The sequence below is a fragment of the Saccopteryx leptura genome, chromosome 4 (genome assembly GCF_036850995.1).
Source record: "Saccopteryx leptura isolate mSacLep1 chromosome 4, mSacLep1_pri_phased_curated, whole genome shotgun sequence".
NCBI classification, from domain to species: Eukaryota; Metazoa; Chordata; class Mammalia; order Chiroptera; family Emballonuridae; genus Saccopteryx; species Saccopteryx leptura.
Genome location: NC_089506.1, coordinates 71,215,251 through 71,236,546, shown reverse-complemented (window position 1 = coordinate 71,236,546; position 21,296 = coordinate 71,215,251).

Genomic DNA, 21,296 nt, shown 5'->3' with positions numbered 1-21,296 from the left:
ATTTAAAGTTTATGCAACCCAATTTACATAACTCATTCATTAAGTGTGTTTTGGGAATTCAAAGTAAATGTCCAGAGGATAAAGAAATAAGTCCTTTTCTTTGGTACCTTTATGAAGTTTTGACCTTATTTTCCTGGGCAACTCATTCCCAATATGTTGCTGGAATTTGTATGAGTGAAAAAGTTAAATATTACATTATACTGAGATATTGTCATTGTTTACCCACCAACCTACTGCTTTGAATGATTAAGTGAATAAATAAACAACTATGTTTGATGGGGAAAAGTTAACAGCATTATTAAAAACCAATATTTTCAATATTAGCAATTAAACAACTTATTTCATACAACTATAGACTAGTTTATAGAATTATGTAGTCCTTTCTTCAGGCATGGGATCTATAGTCCTTACATATGGAGATTTCTCATCAAAGAAAATGAAAGTGTTTCTGGAGTAAGGAGTATTGAATATGAGGCTATTAAGAGGATATGAGGCCTGTTAATATTTGGATTATTGATTCCTCCAATTGACAAATGTTATAATCCCCCCTTCCACAAATGCACATTTATTTAATCTATTGAACAGTGAGTTGCTTTCTTCTCTATCTGAAAGGGAAGGGAAGAATTAATAATTTTGTATCATGGGAGAGACTCCAATTCAATGATTTTATGAATGACTAAAGTACGTGGAGGGAAGTGGGTTTTAGAAAGTGGGAGGTGATGGATGGAGGAACAGCTAGACTTCTAGGCTGGGCAAAGTCTTTTGCAGAGCACACCCCAGCTCCAAAGAGATGGGCCGGAAGAATGCTCCTGTCAGGAAAAGACATATGTCAGATCTCAAAGGCGTATTGTCACAAGTCCGTGTGCTATCTCTCCTCAGGGAACTCAGGAGGTGAGCAAGTTTCCTCACTGCTCAATAGAGTTCAGCTAGCGACCCTCAGACTTCTGTAAGCAATAGGAGCTGAGGAGATGCTCATCTCCTCTTATTGTTCAGGGCATGTGTGATATCACTTTCCTAGGCATACAAGGAAACAGTGCACTTCCTCTTATTCCCATACCTGCTCATTCCATAGGCCTGGCCAGAAAAATCTACCTTTATCTCTGCCTTCCAGCTGCAGTTCCAAGGTTTCATCCCAACTGACTCTCCTGTAAGGAGCACTTCTATCCAACCCCCGGGGGCATTAGAAACCCTCCTCAGAACTGTTCTTCGCTGAGGCCCCCTAGTTCACCTGGCGGAGCCCACTCCTCAGCAGTTTTGTTACCCAGCAGCTAAAATACGGTGAGAGCTGGTTTGCTTCTTAGAGCACTGAGGCTCCGGTTCCAACAGCCTGTTCAGAAGACCGGTCATTCCTTCCTCCCCAACCCCTCCCCTCAGCCACTAGCTTCTCCTTTTCTTATAGATCGGGCTGCTATTGGGACCGTGCTATGATTTGTAGCAAAAGTTGAATAAAAACTTAGGAAAAGTCCACTACGGAAGACATGAAGCAACTTTTACTAATTTGGAGGAGGGAAAGTGAGTAGTTTTGAGTAAAGCCCTCCCATTTTGTTTCTAGGTTACTGGAAAAGGTCAATGACAACCCTAGACACAATTTCAACCTCTGCCAACACCGTCACCAGAAGCTTCGCGCCACCTTCTCCCGCCCGCCCAGTATAATCCTCCCCTGCATGAAGAACGCCTGTAATTAGGCTGTCTTTGAATGAGACTAATTCTCTTTTAAAGATAGGAGGGAATCTAATTAAATCAAGAGAGATTCAAAAGAGTAAGACCTATTCATTTTCTCAAATTGCCCGTTTCCAAAATTATCTTTTCTTCCTCTCCCTCTTCCATTAAAGTCGCTACTTTCTTTCCTAGTGGAGATGAGTTCAACCGAGTTAAGAAAAGAAGCAAGCAAAGTGAACTGTCTTTTCCGTGAAAGTGAACCATCTTTTCTGACTATGGGCAGCTTAACAGAGGCATCTCTGCAAGAGTAGTGGTTACAAGTGGTTGGGTTCACACCAGTTTCACAGCCATAGGAACTGACCAGGCCACAGGCTTTGCCCCTGAGGAATCTGAATGGAGTCAGAAAATAGGGCTGTTAGTAGAGTGAAGGCTTCCAAAGCTCCTGACCGAATTTAGGTTACAGCTGATTGTTCTCCATGGATGACTTACCCATTTTGTATGATTATATGATCACGTCACAGGATTTCCCGCTCAGAGGTAGAAAGATTGGAGGTCTCAATATTCATGATTGTGTGAGGAAGAAGAGAACAATTGGTTTTGAATTGGTCTGTGCAGACTGAGAATGTCTTTTTGGTCTATGGATCTGTATTTGGGGATTGCCAATAGAGATTCTTTGGGAAGAAAAGTAGTTTTACTGTACTCGAAAAGACATTCTACAGGTCAGTAATGCATATTCAAAAGTAAACTGAGAATGGAGGTTCAGAACTATAAAAGAGAAGGAAAGTCCACAATTCCCTGCACAACACCTATGAAATTTCTAGAAAGATCTCCTTGAACAATAAAAAAAAAATCTACTTTTTGGATTATCTTGCTTTTCAATTTATCTTCTCCTTTTCAATTCAACTTTTATGAGCCCTTCTCCTGTTATCTATTGGACTCACTCTCTGAGCCAGAGGTGATGTGTGTGTTTTACTTCAGTAATTTACCCTACCCACCCAGGAATGAAGATGTGGTAAGGACCAGGCAGGACTTGAGATGAGAGATGTACACTAACTACTATTCACTGGCTTGTTATTGTTGTATTATTTATTCTCAACATAAGATATTTCTTTTGAGATGCCTGAAGTACTTTTCTATACACTAAATAAATGATTAACCCTCAGAATCCTGCTATGAGACAATCAGATTTGCAAAGATGATGGGAGAAGGAGAAAACAAAATCCCACATGTGGAAAATAACAATTTATCACACAAGGTGAAGATAGTAATTACTGACTCTAAAGGTATAGAAAGCCAGAAATGTCAACTGGTGAATTGAGTGCCTTGAATTATGCCCTCTTTCTTCCTCCCTACCCCCTCTCCCACACACTTATATTATCCAAAGCACTTTTACATATTAATTAGACTGCCTGTCATGCACAGGAAGGAGACTCTATGCTAAAATAAACATAAATGTATTTTCTAAATTTCACCATTGGTCTAATATTATTGAATTGACCGTACTGTACAGAGTTTTGTTTATATTAACTGGCACTGTCAAGGCTGATGTAAGACTGACACTGAAATTGAGATTACGTCAGTTTAAATTTTACCTTGTGGTTCATTCCTTGAGCACCAATCTAACTTATTCTTCCTGTTATTCATTCTCATAGTACCCTGAAATTTTCTTTCAATATAAACTTTTCACCATTTATATTGCTATATTTATAATATGTATTTGTTTAATGCATGATTTCTCTAATAGAGTATAAAGTCCATCTGAGCAGAGATCTGATATATTTTCTAAGCATTTAGTATAATGCCCGACACAGTATTATACGCTCAACAAATGTTAGTTTAATAAACAAATAAATGAATGAATAGAAAAAATAGATTTGGCATTAAGTTAGATCTAAATTTGATTTCAAATTTTACTTCTTTCAAATTATATTACTTTGAGAAAGTAATCTCTAAAACTCAATTTCCTCATTAGTAAAATAAAAACTAATAATATATTTTACAGGATATTTATGATTTAATTAGGTAATATGTGACAGATTTTAATTACTCAGGAAATGTTAGGAATCTCTAAATTACGATTTGATTTCCAAAATTCATAGATTCCAGGGGTCCCCAAACTTTTTACACAGGAGGCCAGTTCACTGTCCCTCAGACCATTGGAGGGCCACCACATACAGTGCTTCTCTCACTGGTGATCAATGAAAGAGGTGCCCCTTCCAGAAGTGCGGCAGGGGGCCGGATAAATGGCCTCAGGGGGCCACATGTGGCCTGCGGGCCGGGCCATAGTTTGGGGACACCTGGATTAAACAAATATCCATCAAACCTCTAAAAATAATTATGTGAAAGTCACAGCCACCTCAAAAGCAATATTAATATAGACTTGGACTTATATCTCATTCATTTCCAGATCCCACACACACTAGAAGTAGAGACTTAAATTTTTTTTAAGGGGCTCCAAAAACATGTATTGAGTGAATTAATTAACTTTATAGATAAGGAAACTGAACTCAAAAAATATCAGACTTGCTTAATACCTTACAAATAGTGTAAGAATTAGAAGTAGGTTTATATTCTGATTCTTCATCTAATGATCCTATTACTAAAATTTTTGCTGTTGGTCAAATAAGTTTGTAAATATGATATATATGTTTTCTTGCTTATAATTTGCATTGGGTGTAGGGGACAGGCTGTAAGCAGGCAAGATCGTTATAGCCTACCAGAGGTCCCCAAACTTTTTACACAGGGGGCCAGTTCACTGTCCCTCAGACTGTTGGAGGGCCGCCACATACAGTGCTCCTCTCACTGACCACCAATGAAAGAGGTGCCCCTTCCGGGAGTGTGGTGGGGGGCTGAATAAATGGCCTCAGGAGGCCACATGCGGCTCGCGGGCCGTAGTTTGGGGACGCCTGGAAGCCTTTCCCACCCTTTTTGATGTGGGGTGGTACACTCTCGTGAGGAATCCCATTATGCCTCAGATAAGTGACTTTGTATCAGAGACTTCCTTGTTTGTATATTGGATTAAAGGCTTTGATATCTACACTATAAAATGGGGGCAGAGGAGCTCATGCTGGAGGAGAGCAGAGAAAGGCCATATGGAGGAGAGCAGAGGCAGCCAATATGGCGGAGTGCTGAAGGAGAAGCCAGTTTGTGCAGAATTTGTACAGAGAGGAGATGGGGAACAGAGGTGAATAAGGGTGGTGAGGTAGAAATCTTTGATTCTAGGAAAACTCAGATAAATCAGTGGTTTTGGGAGCCCTGAATGGAAAAGGAAGTGTTTTCCCACTGTGTGTATTTCTTGCCCTCTGGGTGCAAGCTAGGATTAAAGCTAATGGCCCACCAGTTCTTGGCTCCATTGTTTCATTACCATTTGTCCGAATCAAATGTGAACCTGCATGGGCCAAGTGGCTGTGATTGGTGGCCGTGGCTACTGGCTTTACACCTGCTTTTAATTTTAGATCAGATATCATATTTAAAACCAGTAAGGGTAATTCATTTGAGTACATGACAACTGTCATTCATGATACCAAGACTTTCTTTTTTGGACATTTTAGGAAAGTGCATGGGCTTTAGAAAAAAAGTGACCTAATCTCAAATTTCAGTTGTATTTTTTTCAAGCTGATAATAGAAAATTACTTAATCTCATAGAGATTTATTTTTCTATTATATAAATTTTGGATTCTGCAGTTTGCTTATATATTTTTCCAATAATCACATGAGCAAATATTTGTTATGCACATAACAGTTTCTAGAACATGGTAATCTCAACAGTAGACATGACTGGTTGGGGTGGAGTAGTGCTAGTAGCAATAATAATAATGTCTATTTTTAATAGGCCTGCTTTATATGGTGTTTTCTTCCTTCACCTACCAAAAATATTATCTTAAAACAAATCAGTCCTTCTCATTCTTTTTCTCTTTTAAGATTGTAGTGTCATGCATTCTTTTAGTCATATGTTTGACCATTTCTGTTTTACTGACAAAACTATAACAATTTCGATACATCCATGATTTTGACTTGTTCTTAAAATACATGCTAATATAAATTGATTGCATCCAATAATGTGCAGAGCAAAATTTACATCACTAGAATCCCTCATACATTGTATAATCATTTTAGTTCAGACTGTCCATTTATACTCAGTAGCTCTGATATATTTGTTGAATAGAACTGCTTACACCCTTATATGTGTCAGTTTGAACCAATGACGTACTCTTCTGAATATTTCACTTCTTACTATGAAGTGGGGGTAGCTGAGTTTAAGAAGACAGAACAATAGTTTTAGTAATTTTTTTAACCATAGTTTGTTTCATTATCTGACATTTGTTCAGTAATTTTAAATGTATTTGATTATTTGGTGTGAAGGAACATATTTGCAAAGTAACAAATTTCTGCTTCTTTGGGAAATTGCAATGAATATATGAACATATAAGGTTGGAAACTACATAAGAGATTCCATCCACATGAATTCTCTCAAACATCAGTGAATTCACTGGTGAGGGGAAATTTTGTTTACAAAAGATTAATACTACATATACAACTTTTTAGACACAAATCTACCAAGAAATGAGCATGTACACCAGTTCTATCTTGGAAAAGAGATTGCTGGCTGGCTCTGGGTTTGAATCCTTGCTTGGCTCCATATTAGTTGCCAGGTTTGGAGCAAGTTTTCTTAGTTACCTGAGCTTCAATGACTATTTTTAAAAATTTATCCAGAGATAAGCTAACAGAGATAGGAAATAAATCAACTAATTTTAATGGGTACAAAATGGTAGATCTATATATTTTTAACACTCCAGAACTCTGTTCTTTTGTCTCATGTTATATTAACCATTTCTGCTCAAATCCACCAGTGATTTAATCTACATACAAATTAATTTAAAACCTATCTTACATATAAATATTGCATGTAAACATATACATGTATGTTTGTTTATATATGTACATATGTATAAATATATATCATCTGAGTTGTTAAAACTTTCTATCAAGAGTTATCAAATGTCCCTAGTTAACCATCTAGATAATTCTTATTTTCCAACTATTTCCAAATAGTATTTAAACAAGACTGTACAAGCCATCTGGGATTAATGGATTAATGCTTCAGATGCCCTAGCTGTCCTTCAGCTTTTGACCTTTAATCTCGAATAATTTATGTGCTCCTTTTTTAGCCCAGATTAGTTAAGTATTTGATGTCTAAATATACTAATTTACACTTTGGATTAAAATCCAGTTCCATAATTTTTTTTCTCACAATTTTCTTTTTATTTTTAAGTGAAAAATAAAAGCAAAAAACCCCACAAAGATTTCTAAACCAATTTCTAAACCAGTATGCAAGCTGCTAGAGAACCCATGTATAGAAAATTTTAAGAACTATATAGCGAAGAGAAGTGATGAACCAGCTTTCTGATTTTCAGCTGTTACCAAGTCCTGCGCAGAATAACCACCCTTCAGTGTGTCCCATGGGTTATTGAATGTCCTGGAATTCGTTCCAAGCTCCTGAATTTGTGGATCCTCCATGCAGTGTTGCTCCCAAAGCACCCACAGAAAGCTCCCCTCCAGCCTGTGCCCGGGAACCAGGAATGACCCGCATGTGTGGCCTTGTCAGGGGGAAGCCCGCATCACCCTCAGTTGTGAGCTTACTCCACAGAAAACGCTGGCCTTGGAAAAACTTTCTGTTCTGTTGTTATTGCCACTTAACACAGACAGTTTATGTCTTAATTCACGGGAAGCCTCCTGCAGCCTATCGGCCCTCTAAAAACACCGCCGGTAACACCAACTCTCCTGGTACACAGAGAACTGGTCAGAGTAACCTCATGAATGAATGTTAGGGTCTTTTACATTTTTATTTTATTGAGGTATAACTTACTCACGATAAAATGCACCTATTTTAAATGTGCATCTCCATGATTCTGACAAACGCATATACCCAGGTCACCCACACTCCTGTCAGGATGCAGGTCACTTCCCTCATGATACATCATGTTTGTTATTCTAGTCAAGCTCAGCTTACACCTTTTATTTTGATTCACTCTATTTCTCCTTTTCTCCTTGTATCTCTCAAAGATAAACTTGGTAGCAGCATTCCTCATACAATGGGTGATGGTATCCATTTATCTAGCACTTTCCTAGACTGCATTCCCTAACAGTGAACACAAAGTGTCACTGTGACTACATGCTAATAGTCTAAAACTCAGAACACAACTTTGCCCAAACTTGAAATTCACTTATTGCAAGTCAGTGTTTTGTTTGAATCTCCTATGATTAATTACCTTTAAGTCAATTTGGACAATATTTGAATTGTAATTATTTTTATCTTTTGGTCTTTCATATACTATAGTAGTGCTTTTTTTTTTTTGATAACAAAAAAAAGATCTTGAACTCTTTGGTTTTCATGTTTGATGACATATGAAATAGTGTGCATTGAGGAAAGAAATTGATCCGAGGCAGTTGATAATGACCTCAGTGCACACATATCTGGTCCACAATGCACCATGTGCTTTATCACTGTGCTAAAAAAAAATGTTCTGCTCAGAACAGAGAAAGATGTGCGTTCTTACACACAAAAGGTAAATATCTATATCAATTTACAACTGAACATTGGAAAACCTATCATCTTTTTCCTTAAAACCTTAGTCTACAAGGAATATCTGCTGACCAGATACAGCTACTTCTGAATGTCTTTTTCTGGATTAAACAGAAAGCTTTGCTTTTGTTTTATTTTATCTATCTTAATATTATTTTAACTTTCTTCCTGTTTTGGGATATATAGATTTATGAAATTAATCTTTGTTAATCATGAAATTATTTCAGGCCCACAAACAAAATTTATTACAGGATTTCATCTTATTGAGCACAACAACTGTTTCACCATGTACGAGTATTTATTCTCTCAAAAACATAAAAACTAATTTAAGTTCTACATTTATGTAAAAAGCTTGTGAAGATGAAATAATGTACTTAAATTTTGAGATACACGATGGGCGTGTGTTGCTTGAAACATATTTCTGTCTGTACTCTCACACATTATTTCTTCATTTATCGATCTTTGTGAATTTCCCTTTAAGCCACTGCATTTAGATAATACTGTTCAGCTTGTTATTATCATTTTCTAAATTTATTATTTCCCAAAATTGTTTTAATTCAGTGCATTATGGATCCATATTGAGGGGTTAGGTAACAAAGGTATGATAACATGTTGGGTACATCTCTATCTGCTAGTCATCATGTGGTTTGGTAGAAAAGATACTAATTAATAAATAAAACATTTAATAAAACTTCTTTCATCTTTACCTTTGTACCTCTGGTGAACTAACTTTGGTTTATTTATTTATTTTTAAATGTTCACCTGTAAGGAACAGTGTGAAAATTAATTAACTGTTAGTCATTATTTCCAAATTTTAATGTAATGAAACTGGAAAAAAGCAAATTCTAATTTTAACATATTATGTCAAAGATGTGCAGTTTAGTCCCTATCCACAATTTAGTACTCTATAAACAGAACTCGTTTGACTCTTTTGAAACCAATGTGAGGTGTTTTATTTTTGTTTTTGCTTTTTAATAAGCTTAGATTATCAGAGGATTTACAGATGTCTGGACAGATGGTAAATACAATGTCATAAGATTTAGATACCTTATTTGGAGATTAGGATTTTGATTTTTGAGACATTATATGTACCTTTTTTTTTTTTTTATTTTACAAACTAACTATTTTTATGTGCAAGATGTTGTGCTAAGGCCTACAAGTACAAAACGTCAAGGTACTTGCTCTACTAAGCACATACATACCTCTGCTAGAAGCAGCAAATACCTAAGAAAACACTACAGAATCTTCCCCTGGAGGGTGGGCATATGAGGTGCATCCGTCATACCTTAAATGCTTCCTTTGATTCTTTTAACCTGTCTGTCACCTAGACCTTGGATGGTTGCCCACCTCAGTTTACTTCAGGCCACAGACTTCCTGTGGCTCACAGATTCTGGTGCCTGTGGCAGTTTAATTACATGCCTGGAGCCTCTGGTTCATCGAAGCAATTCTGGACTAGATAAAGCACCACATCGAGTAACGTCCAAAGAGGCAAAGTGATACAACCCCAAAACACGGAAAAGTTGATACCTCATAAGGCAAACAGACCAATGGGAGACAAGATTAGAATAATATAGTAGACAAATTCCTTTTAATGGACTCTTCTGAGTCATGGCTTTTCCATACATCTTGTCTGAAAACGTCCTGAAGCAGTGTCTGGCCAACATAGTATCACATCACCTTGTATTACCTGCCATCCTTCCATAACCTGTTCTATTTTTCCCTGTACTCTTGCAGCCTTGGGATTTTATTTCCCTATAAAGCATTGGCAATTTAACCTCCCCTTAGTCTCTGCTATTCAGGGAAACTATGCTAAAACTGCATCAATTTGATTTGCATTAGTGGGCGTGGGAGTTGTGCAGGAGGAGTGATCAACAAAGATTGCAGAGGGAGGTGCAGTCTACTTAAAATATGCAATGAGCTTCTCTATACTTACTTATCTAAGCTTTCAGAAGTCTGTGGCACTTTATAAATTGCTTCTTTGATCCTGACAGACAGAAAAATCTGAAAGTGAGAAAATAAGTCCATTAATTTTATCTCTCCAAGATACCATCACTTCACATTGAGCTAAATAACATCTAGAAGTCTCACCCAGAAGTATAGACAAGGACCTCCAACCCATTTGCCCATATGAATTATCACCTTTTGAAAATACTATCAATGTCAATTTTCCCTCAAATTTTACAGCTTAATATTTAAGCCAGATTCTGCTTTTGGAATTGTAAAGCCAGGATCCAGGGCTACCATCACAGCAGCCTGGCCCATGCAGGTTCGCATTGGATTCGGACAGTCGGTAAAGAAACAACGGAGCCAAAAACTGATGGGCTGTCATCTTTAATTCTAGCTTGCACCTGGTGGGCAAGTAAAACACACACTGGGCTCCAAAACCCACTCACATTCAGTGCTCACAAAGCTACTGACTTATCCGAGTTTCCTAGAATCAAAGGTTTCTAGCTCACCAGACTTTATTCACCTCTGTTCCCCATCTCCTTCCTTTTCCCTGAACAAACTCTGCACAAACTCGCTTCTCACTCAACACTCCACCATCTTGGCTGCTTCTCCTGGCCTCCTCCACATGGCCTTTCTCTGCTCTCTTCTCTGCTCTTTCCTCTAATGATAATCTCAGGAACCAAGAGCAAGCTCACGTTCTGCCCCCGTTTTATAGTGTAGAAATCAAAAACCTTTAATCCAATATACAAAATAGGGAAGTCTCTAATACAAAGTCACTTATTAGAGACATGATGGGATTGTACCACCCCACATCAAAAAGGGTGGGAAAGGCTTAATCCCAAAACCAAGCCCCAGGCTACAAAGATTCTGCCTGCCCACAGCCCGCCCCCAACACACATTAATATCACCTGGGCGACGGCCTCCACATGGGCAGTGCCATCTTTAACAAAGTGAGCATAATATATTTTATCTGCCCAACAGGAATGCAGAGACTATTGACACAATTTGGTTAATTGTGGAAAAGCAACACATAAATTTATAAAGACATCCATATTTCTGACTATCGAGCCTTTCAACATCAAACTTTCTTTGCCTTCAAAATTCCCCCTTAACTTCTATTCTTTATAGTACATCCAAATCATCCACACAAGGCTTCACACTTCATTTTCTCCATCAATTGTTATGCCTGCTTTCATCACTTCAGTTCCCTTACTCATCCTGAAGGAGGCTTTCTTTTCTTTGCAATCAAGGCAAGTCCTTTACCTCAGTCAACAATCTATCCTTCCTTAAGAAAGAATACACAATGAGCAAAAATATTTCAACCCCTTTCATAAGTCTCCCTACATCAAAATCAGCATGAATAAAACACCCATCACCCCAAAGAGAACATGACAATCACCTCCACTCTGATGTTCTTTTAAAAATACACTCATTCCTCATGAGAGAAGTTGATCTGGCTTCAAACCAAAATTAAGAATTAGAAATTTGGCAAAAGACAAAAAAATCTTATTTTGAGAAAACAACAACAAAAAACTAAGTTTAATGATTGAAAGGCCAGTATCCATGGCCACCATCACAGCCGCCTGGCCCATGCAGGTTCGCATTGGATTCGGACAGTCGGTAAAGAAACAATGGAGCCTGTTTATTGCAGCATTGTTCACAGTGGCCAGGACATGGAAACAACCAAAAAGCCCATCAATAGATGACTGGATAAAGAAGATGTGGCACATATACACTATGGAATACTACTCAGCCATAAGAAATGATGACATCGGAACATTTACAGCAAAATGGTGGGATCTTGATAACATGATACGAAGCGAAATAAGTAAATCAGAAAAAAACAGGAACTGTATTATTCCATACGTAGGTGGGACATAATAGTGAAACTAAGAGACATTTATAAGAGTGTGGTGGTTACGGGGGGGAGGGGGGAATGGGAGAGGGATAGGGGGTGGGGAGGGGCACAAAGAAAACAAGATAGAAGGTGACAGAGGACAATCTGACTTTGGGTGGTGGGTATGCAACATAATTGAATGACAAGATAACCTGGACTTGTTATCTTTGAATATATGTATCCTGATTTATTGATGTCACCCCATTAAAAAAATAAAATTATATAAAAAAAAAAGAAAAAAAGAAACAATGGAGCCAAAAACTGATGGGCCATCATCTTTAATCCTAGCTTGCATCTGGTGGGCAAGTAAAAACACACACTGGGCTCCAAAACCCACTCATTCAGTGCTCACAAAGCTAATGACTTATGAGAGTTTCCTAGAATCAAAGGTTTCTAGCTCACCAGACTTATTCACCTCTGTTCCCCATCTCCTTCCTTCTCCCTGCACAAGCTCTGCCCAAACTGGCTTCTCACTCAACACTCCACCATCTTGGCTGCTTCTCTTGGCCTCCTCCACGTGGCCTCTCTCTGCTCTCTGCTGTCTCCTCTAATGCTAATCTCAGTAACTAAGAGAGCAAGCTCCCGTTCTGCCCCCATTTTATAGTGTAGAAATCAAAACCTTTAATCCAATATACAAAATAGGGAAGTTTCTGATACAAAGTCACTTATCTGAGGCATGATGGGATTGTACCACCCCACATCAAAAAGGGTGGGAAAGACTTAGTCCTAAAACCAAGCCCCAGGCTACAAGGATCCTGCCTGCCCACAGCCCACCCCCAACACACTTTAATATCACCTGGGCGATGGCTTCCATGTGGGCAGTGCCATCTTTAACAAAGTGAGCATAATACATTTTACCTGCCCAACACAGACTCACCAGACTTATTCACCTCTATTCCTTCTCCCTGCACAAACTGCACAAACTCTGCACAAACTGGCTTTTCTTTCAGCACTCTGCTATCCTGGCTGCTTTTCCTGGCCTCCTCCATGTGGCCTTTCTCTGCTCTCCTCTCCTCTCTTATGCTAATCTCAGGAACTGAGAGAGCAAGCTCCCCATCTGCCTCACTTTATAGTGCAGAAATCAAAACCTTTAATTTAATATACAAAATAGGGAAGTCTCTAATACAAAGTCACTTATCTGAGGCATGATGGGATTGCAACACCCACATCAAAAAGGGTGGGAAAGACTTAGTCTAAAACCAAGCCCCAGCCCTGGCCAGTTGGCTCAGCGGTAGAGCGTCGGCCTAGCGTGTGGAGGACCCGGGTTTGATTCCCGGCCAGGGCACACAGGAGAAGCGCCCATTTGCTTCTCCACCCCTCCGCCGCGCTTTCCTCTCTGTCTCTCTCTTCCCCTCCCGCAGCCAAGGCTCCATTGGAGCAAAGGTGGCCCGGGCGCTGGGGATGGCTCTGTGGCCTCTGCCTCAGGCGCTAGAGTGGCTCTGGTCGCAATATGGCGACGCCCAGGATGGGCAGAGCATCGCCCCCTGGTGGCCAGAGCGTTGCCCCATGGTGGGCGTGCCGGGTGGATCCCGGTCGGGCGCATGCGGGAGTCTGTCTGACTGTCTCTCCCTGTTTCCAGCTTCAGAAAAATGAAAAAAAATAAATAAATAAAATAAAATAAAATAAAACCAAGCCCCAGGCTACAAGGAACCTGCCTGCCCACAGCCCACCCCTACATACATTAATATAATTGTGCCCATTTCAAGAATAAGGGCAACTAATATCATTACCTGGGAGACAGGCTTCCACATGGGCAGTGCCATTTTTTACAAAGTGAGCATAATATATTTTATCTGCCCAGCAATGATCAAAAAGTAGAAATTTACTCTTCTCTTCTTCTAAATGTAATCTTTGTTTCAATTTAGGGTAGTCATGTAACTTACTGTGTGTGCCAGGACACTTTTGACTGAAAAAAGCTTGAGATAGTAAGTATGAATCTTAACTGTTTCAAACAAAGGAGTGGGCTTACTCTAATTTTAGCAGTCTGTGGGTAATGTTAACAACCTACTTTTAAATGATAAAAGCTCAGAGAATCACTCCTTGACAGTTTTCTTTGGTTGTTTTCAGATGACCAACTAATGGATTTAGGTTTCAGATGATTAAAAAAAAAAAGCATGCAGGTGAAATCTGAGCCTTGTGCTTAAGAGTAAACACACTTTTTTTTTTTTTTTGTCATATCTTGACTCTGCTAGCTTATGAGTTTGGGCAGGTCATTTAAAGCAGTGGTCCCCAACCCCCGGGCCACGGCTCCCGGCCCACAGAGAAAGAATAAATAACTTACATTACATTATTTCTGTTTTATTTATATTTAAGACTGAACAATGTTTTATTTTTTTAAAAATGACCAGATTCCCTCTGTTACATCCGTCTAAGACTCACTCTGACGCTTGTCTCAGTCACGTGATACATTTATCCGTCCCACCCTAAAGGCCGGTCCGTGAAAATATTTTCTGATATTAAACCAGTCCGTGGCCCAAAAAAGGTTGGGGATCACTGATTTAAAGTCTTTGAGCCTGTTTTCTTAATCTGTAAAATGAGAATAAATATAATACCTACATCGTAGTGTTGTGAGGATTAAATAGCTAAAGTACTTAAAACAGTTCCTATGTCATGGTTCCACAGCATTGTTCTGGGTTCCTTGGCTCTTGTCTTATCCAGAGAAAGACTTCAGATGATTGAGGCAAATAGAAAAGTGGTAGCAGTTTATTTAGCAAAGAGAAAGTACCCTTAGAAGATTTCCAAGTGGGCGACTCAGACCAATCTGAGTGCCCCTCTTGGTTACCTAGTCAGGTTTTTATGCCTGACTGGGCAGCTCCCTGCCTCCTGGCTGCCCCCTTCCCTAGCAGGTAGGCTCAGCCCCACCCATCGTATGTGCACATCTCTGCCTGTAGTAGGTAGTGCTTCCCCTGCGCTGCTTGTAGTTTGAGGCCATGAGCATATCTTTTTGATCATTCTGCCCTTTCAGGTCTAGTGTCCTTAGTGGAAGGTCATATATGGGTCACTGCTTTATTTGTCAGTCTCATTGCACATGCTCTCAGAGGTGTATAATTGCCCTGGGCTGTATCAGAATCTTGAAACCAGGATCAGACATCTAGTTATCAGTTGATGGTTATGTTTAAGGTTGATCTTCTTCTCCCTTTTTTTTTATTTTATTTATTCATTTTAGAGAGGAGAGAGAGAGAGAGAGAGAGAGAGAGAGAGAGGGAGAGAGAGGGAGAGAGAGGGGGAGAGGGAGAGGAGAGAGAGAAGAGGGGAGGAGCTGGAAGCATCAACTCCCATATGTGCCTTGACCAGGCAAATCCAGGGTTTCGAACCGGCGACCTCAGCATTTCCAGGTCGATGCTTTATCCACTGCGCCACCACAGGTCAGGCTCTTCTCCCCTTTTTGACCAGTTCATGTCTGATTAGCTACCTACTCTATCTAACACTTGCATGTAGCACTGTATGAGTATTAACAATGATTATTATTGTTATTATTATTATTAATGTCAGTAGTATTATCTGACTTAAGATGGGAAACAGAGAAGGGGCCCTTCCAATAGTTCTAGATACTACAATTTCCATGGGGCAATGTATGGACCAAACACCAAACCTCCTGTGACTCTGTTCTTTGACATATAATACAAAAACGATCAAAAACTAATTTCTGAATCTCCTGAAATATTTTTAAAAAAAAATTGCAAGCTGAATAGAAACTTGCTTTCTCTTTTCCAGGACATATTTTCTCCCTCTCTTTTACTTATGTCAGGGAAGGAGATGGGAGATGTGTGGTTGTTTTTTTGCATTGTGTTCATGGGGAAATTTCCAGAAAATAGTTTGAACAGAGAAAGAGGAACTGTGGACCTGAACGAAGAAAAACTGAAGCCCAGAGGAGGAAATGAGATACAAAGGTTCACTAAGACACATGGAAAAAAATCCACCCAGGAAAGCTCCTCTGCTCATGTTAAAATCGAGCAGGCATGGCTTTGCTTCTATCAATGCGGTGGTTTCTCTCTTGCTGGGCAGTTAAGTGGGCTCAGATGTGGGGAATTTCTTCTGATCTTAGCCCTTTTATGGCTGTAATGAACTATCGGCACTGCCAGGGAAACCAATCCCTTCACATTTCACAAGGTTGACCTTGCAAGGTTACCACTGTCTGTCCAGGGTGGAGGTGGCCTTCTGAGCTCTAGGAAGGCCCAGGCTGACTGGCAGTCAAAACAACAACTACAAAAGACACTCTCAGAAACCCCACATGTCTCTCAAGCCTGTAATAACCCCAAACCTGCTCGCCTATGGGAGTCCAGGCTGATTTTTACTATCTTATCTGACATCAATAAAGGAGAAACAGAAGACAACTGTGTGGATATCAAAAACAATATATAGCCACGAAAACCTGTAATGAAGAGTAACAGCCTTAGATGACTCCAGTAATTTGGAGAGGCATTAGAACGTCTCATTTCTCGCCATTGTTCATAAACCACTTTCCACTGTGCTGGGTTTATTAATTTTCACAGCCAAAATTACCATTGAATTTTTTCTTCATATTCTGTAGATCCAGAGAAAGGGGACTTAAAGATTCTCCTGCTCCCTAAATAATTATTTATTTTCCAAAATGGGAGTATATTTATTATATAATGTCACCCTAATAATTTCAATAAAAAATTTAAAAATGGGGTTCATATAAAATTTCTTAGTCTAATCAGTGAGGGAGCAATGGACTTCAACATTCAATGCCAGGTGTATACTTTTGTTTGTTGGGATGGAGCAATGTCTCACTAGTTGATTAGGAGTCAGTAAGCACATGTTTACTGAAAGTTTTTGAAGGAATTAGGTAAAACTGCAGCATAGTGATTTAAGATGGTTATAACTTTTTTTTAAGTGAGAGGAAGGGAGATAGTGAAGAGACTCCTACATGGGCCCCAACCAGGATCCCCCCAGCAACCATATCAGTGGCTGATGCTTGAGTACAGAGCTATTTTTAGTGCCTGAGGCTGATGTGCTTCAATTGAGCTATCTTCAGCATCCGGGGCCTCACTTGAACCAATCAAGTCACTGACTGTGGGGCAAGGAAAGAAGGAGAGAAGGGGAACAGGAAAGTGGGAAGAAGCAGTTGGTTGCTTCTCCTGTGTGCCCTGACCAGAAATCAAACCAGGATGTCCATGTGCTGGGCTGACACTCTATCCACTGAGCCACTGGCCAAGGTGGTTATAACTTTTAAACAACAGGAGATTTGAATTTTAAAAGGTTTAAATTTAGTGTCAGTTATTGAGCATGATTTTTATATGACATTTTAAAGCACGGATGATAGGTGCTAGACAGGACTTCCAGGTCTTTGGTCTACTTCGGCATTCCCCACAGGAGGCAACAGAGGCCCACAGAGCCCAGCTCGCAAGCTTTCTCAGGCCCAGGAGAATAGCAATGAGACAAATCTTTTGATTTCTTCAGGAGTACTCCTTATACAATAACAAGATGATCTAAATGATGTATGAAAAACCAAATATATTTTCTCCCTTACTATATTAAAATAAGTACATTAGCTTGTTAGGGAATATACCTCCAAGGATAAAAACTGAGTGGAAAAGGAAGAAAATATGATCATATGATAAATTATATGGTTACACGCGTTCTAGGCGCCAGCCCTCTAATTGTCCCAGTCTTGGCCCCATTCTGACCTCTGTTTCTCAGAGAGGTGACACATGCTTCAGAATCATCTTCCTTCTCCTCTTCCCTGTTAGCCACACCACCATGCCCTCAGGACTCTGCTCCCACCTGGAAAAAGGCATTCCAGAGGCCTTAAAAAGTTCCCACTAAGATGAAGTTTCAAATGTATACTTTTTTAAGGTAAATTAGTTGTATTTAAAAATATTACCATATTTGGAAAAAATGATTGTTAATATTTTTGTTTATAACAGCTGATCTTTTTGAACACTTGAAATATGTCTCTGGACATTTAAAATGTGTCTCCAGTCCAATCTGTGCATTGAGTTTTGTTTGCATTTAGGATTGTTCCTGCCTGAGCGGAGTGTATCGTACCCTCTCTAAAACTCACCTTGTAATATAGATTGTTGATCAAGAAAACTTATAAACTTTGAAGTCAAAAACCTGAGAAGGAACAAGGAAAGGGACCTTGATTTTCCCTTCTATGTTGTTATATAAATTGAGAGTTGCAATGAACAGCCCTGACCAGATAGCTCTGTTGGCTGGAGCATCATGCTGAAGCACAGAGGTTGTCAGTTTGATCCCTGGTCAGGGCACACACAGGAATAGATCCATGTTCCTGTCGACTCTGTCTGTCTCTCTTCTTTCCTCTCTCTCTCTAAAATCAATAAAATAAACATCAAAACTTTTTTAAAAAGTTAGAATGAACAATGCAAGTGTGTAGGGCTTCATATTTCTCTGAAGGTTCTAAAGGTATCAGAATTAACCTTATAACATAGTGAATGTCCAGTGTCCTGAATACACAGCACTATATGGATGTAGATAATGGTAGGGATGGGGAAGTGAAAGGATCAAGGAAAGGATTGCAAGGCTGGACCCCAGGAAGAAAGGATGCAATGACATCTTGCAACACAAAGGGCAGAACTCATCATGAGAACTTCTCAGTAATGTCAATCTACCTTCTAGCTAATTTCTTTTTGAAAAGGTGATACTTCTTTTGACCCAAGGGGTATACAAAGATTGCCACCGCAGTAATGCAACATTAGTTATGAATGAGACATGTTAACTTTTCAAAAACACAATTTGCTATTTTTAAATGTTTAAAGGCTGCTAATACTGTTTGTTAATGTTCACTGCATTTATAATGTGTGATATGAAGGAGCAACTGTCTCTTAATGCTATAATAAAATGTTCACAACTTAAAAGCAAATACACTTCAAAAAGAATTGCTATAGTCTTGCTTGGGAGCTGTGCTTTTTATAATGGATACCATAGTGAAACATTCCTTATTAAATTTATTGTGGCTTTTAATAAGCTGGCCCTCCAAATGTGAAAAGTCCATATTGATATACTGGGATCATATGGCTGGGAAACAAAGGGAATGCATATTTAATTGTGAAAGATAAGACGGATTAGGCCATTTTTTATTTTAAAATGTGCTTGTTTCAACATTTATAAAACTAACCAGATAAACCTGCCAACATCTGTTCCTTTTACACAAAGAACTGACTCTGATAAAATTTTGGTCATATTATTACAAGATCTTAGCATGAGAGTGAAGAAATCTAAGGCTCAATGATGACAAACTTGACATTAAATCTTTACTAATACTGATATGCTTGGAATCTACAGAACATTTAATGTGCTTATAATCCTGAACATTTGACAGCTTTTATATAATATTCTAAGCAAAGGTGACCTGATCCTCCTCTGCTGTTGACAGTGCAGCTGAAATGGCCCTCCAATAAATGAGGCAGGATTATCTAGCCAAGATGGCAAACAACAGCTTATAATATGCACCAGGAAATTTCCATAGCACATTGGATCTTTGCCGTCAATGACACATGGACCATCCCTGAGTATAAAGCACAGATTTCCCTAGATGATGTGTAAGTTTTAAAGGACAAGAATATGCAAAGCTGACTTCATATTTAAAGACCAGTTTTGTGCACCACACTTAACAGTACAGAGAGCTCCACTGAAGGAAACTCGTTGAATCTTTGTGTTGTGTTAATGTGTGTCATCTTTTTTAGCTGTACTCTAATGATTTAATGATTTTAATGAGGCCCTCCAGTTTAAGAACTGGGAAAGAACACAAGGATTACACTAAATATGAGTTGCAAGAAAATAATGAAAACAAACAAACACCAAGAAGTTGTATGTGAGATGATGGAAATTGTGTAGGACTTCAGCAATATGTTCAGGTTATCTGCACTGATGTTCCCCATAAGGAATGCTAATTTTGCTTCTTGATTTATGGGAAAATAATAGAAGGAAAGCTCGAATGCGTGTTGTCAGTTCATAGCCTACAAGTCACCTGTTGTAAATTTAGTTTATAATAGTGTAATCAGCTGCCACATGGCCAGATTTTTTAAATGCTTTTTCTCCTATTGGGAGTTTGACAATTTGAATGCCACAGAATATCAATCCAGATCTTTTACAGCCCTTTGCCAGAGGGGCCTCAGGACATGTTGAGCTGGCATGGTAACTGCATTAGAGAATTGAATTTGTTCTTTTCCAGAAGACAAATATACTATCTTTGAAACCACTTATAAGGAAAGAAAAATTAGGCATTAAATACTAGTGTATAACACCAAACCAAACTTGTTAATAATAGGAGTAACCTGGCATTGTAAAGATATGGGGACTTTAAATTCCTAAACAGAAAAGCACCTAAGAGAGCAAACTCAGAAAACATTATAGACGACACGCTTAGAGAAATGTAATATGGTGGGGAAAAGTTGCAGCTTATCATAGTGAAATCGAATATACAATTACAACAGTGAAATAAATGCCAACGTGATTGTAGCTTCTGAAATATTGTAGAATGCAGCTGAGCGTGGAAATAGAAATTACATGGCTATCTGCCAGCAAAAGAGAAAAAACAAAAATGAAATACATAAACTACTTAGATTGAAAAACATTTAAAAATATATCATATCGTATATAGTAAGAATTTATTGAGAAAGATTTTAGTTAACATGTGAAGGTTAGTTTGTTTGCTCATTTTCAATGAAAACTCTAATTTTGATGCATACATATATACATTACAGGATATTTTCAGTCTGGCCTTAATGACAATACTAGATTTAAGAAGCTCTTTACAAATTGTGAATAACCCTTAGGAAATTAATACAAATCACTTTTATAAAAAGGTACAGAAGCACATAATTTCTAAATGAACTCTGTTCTGTGTCAAATTGAATAGATTTATCTTTATGGAAATCACATAAAAATCTGAAGCTGTTATGGTTGTGAACAGAATTATAAGAACTGCAGGCGCTTGGTGGCTCTTTGAAACATGTACATCTCTAATTCCCTTTCTAATTTTTACTTACTTCTTTCAGTTTCCACTGGCACTCAGAGGTTGGCAATTATACAGCTACATACAGGGCATGATTCATGAGGAACATAACTCCAGATGGCATTGAGATACTCCTGCAACAATTGTACCCACATATTGGCTGCCTCATATGTCAGCTGTGTGATGACTATGGGTTAGCTCTTCATGCGGACAATACTTTGCTATTGTGAAAGTAACCAAAAAATAGTCTTTAGGAAACGTTTGTTTCC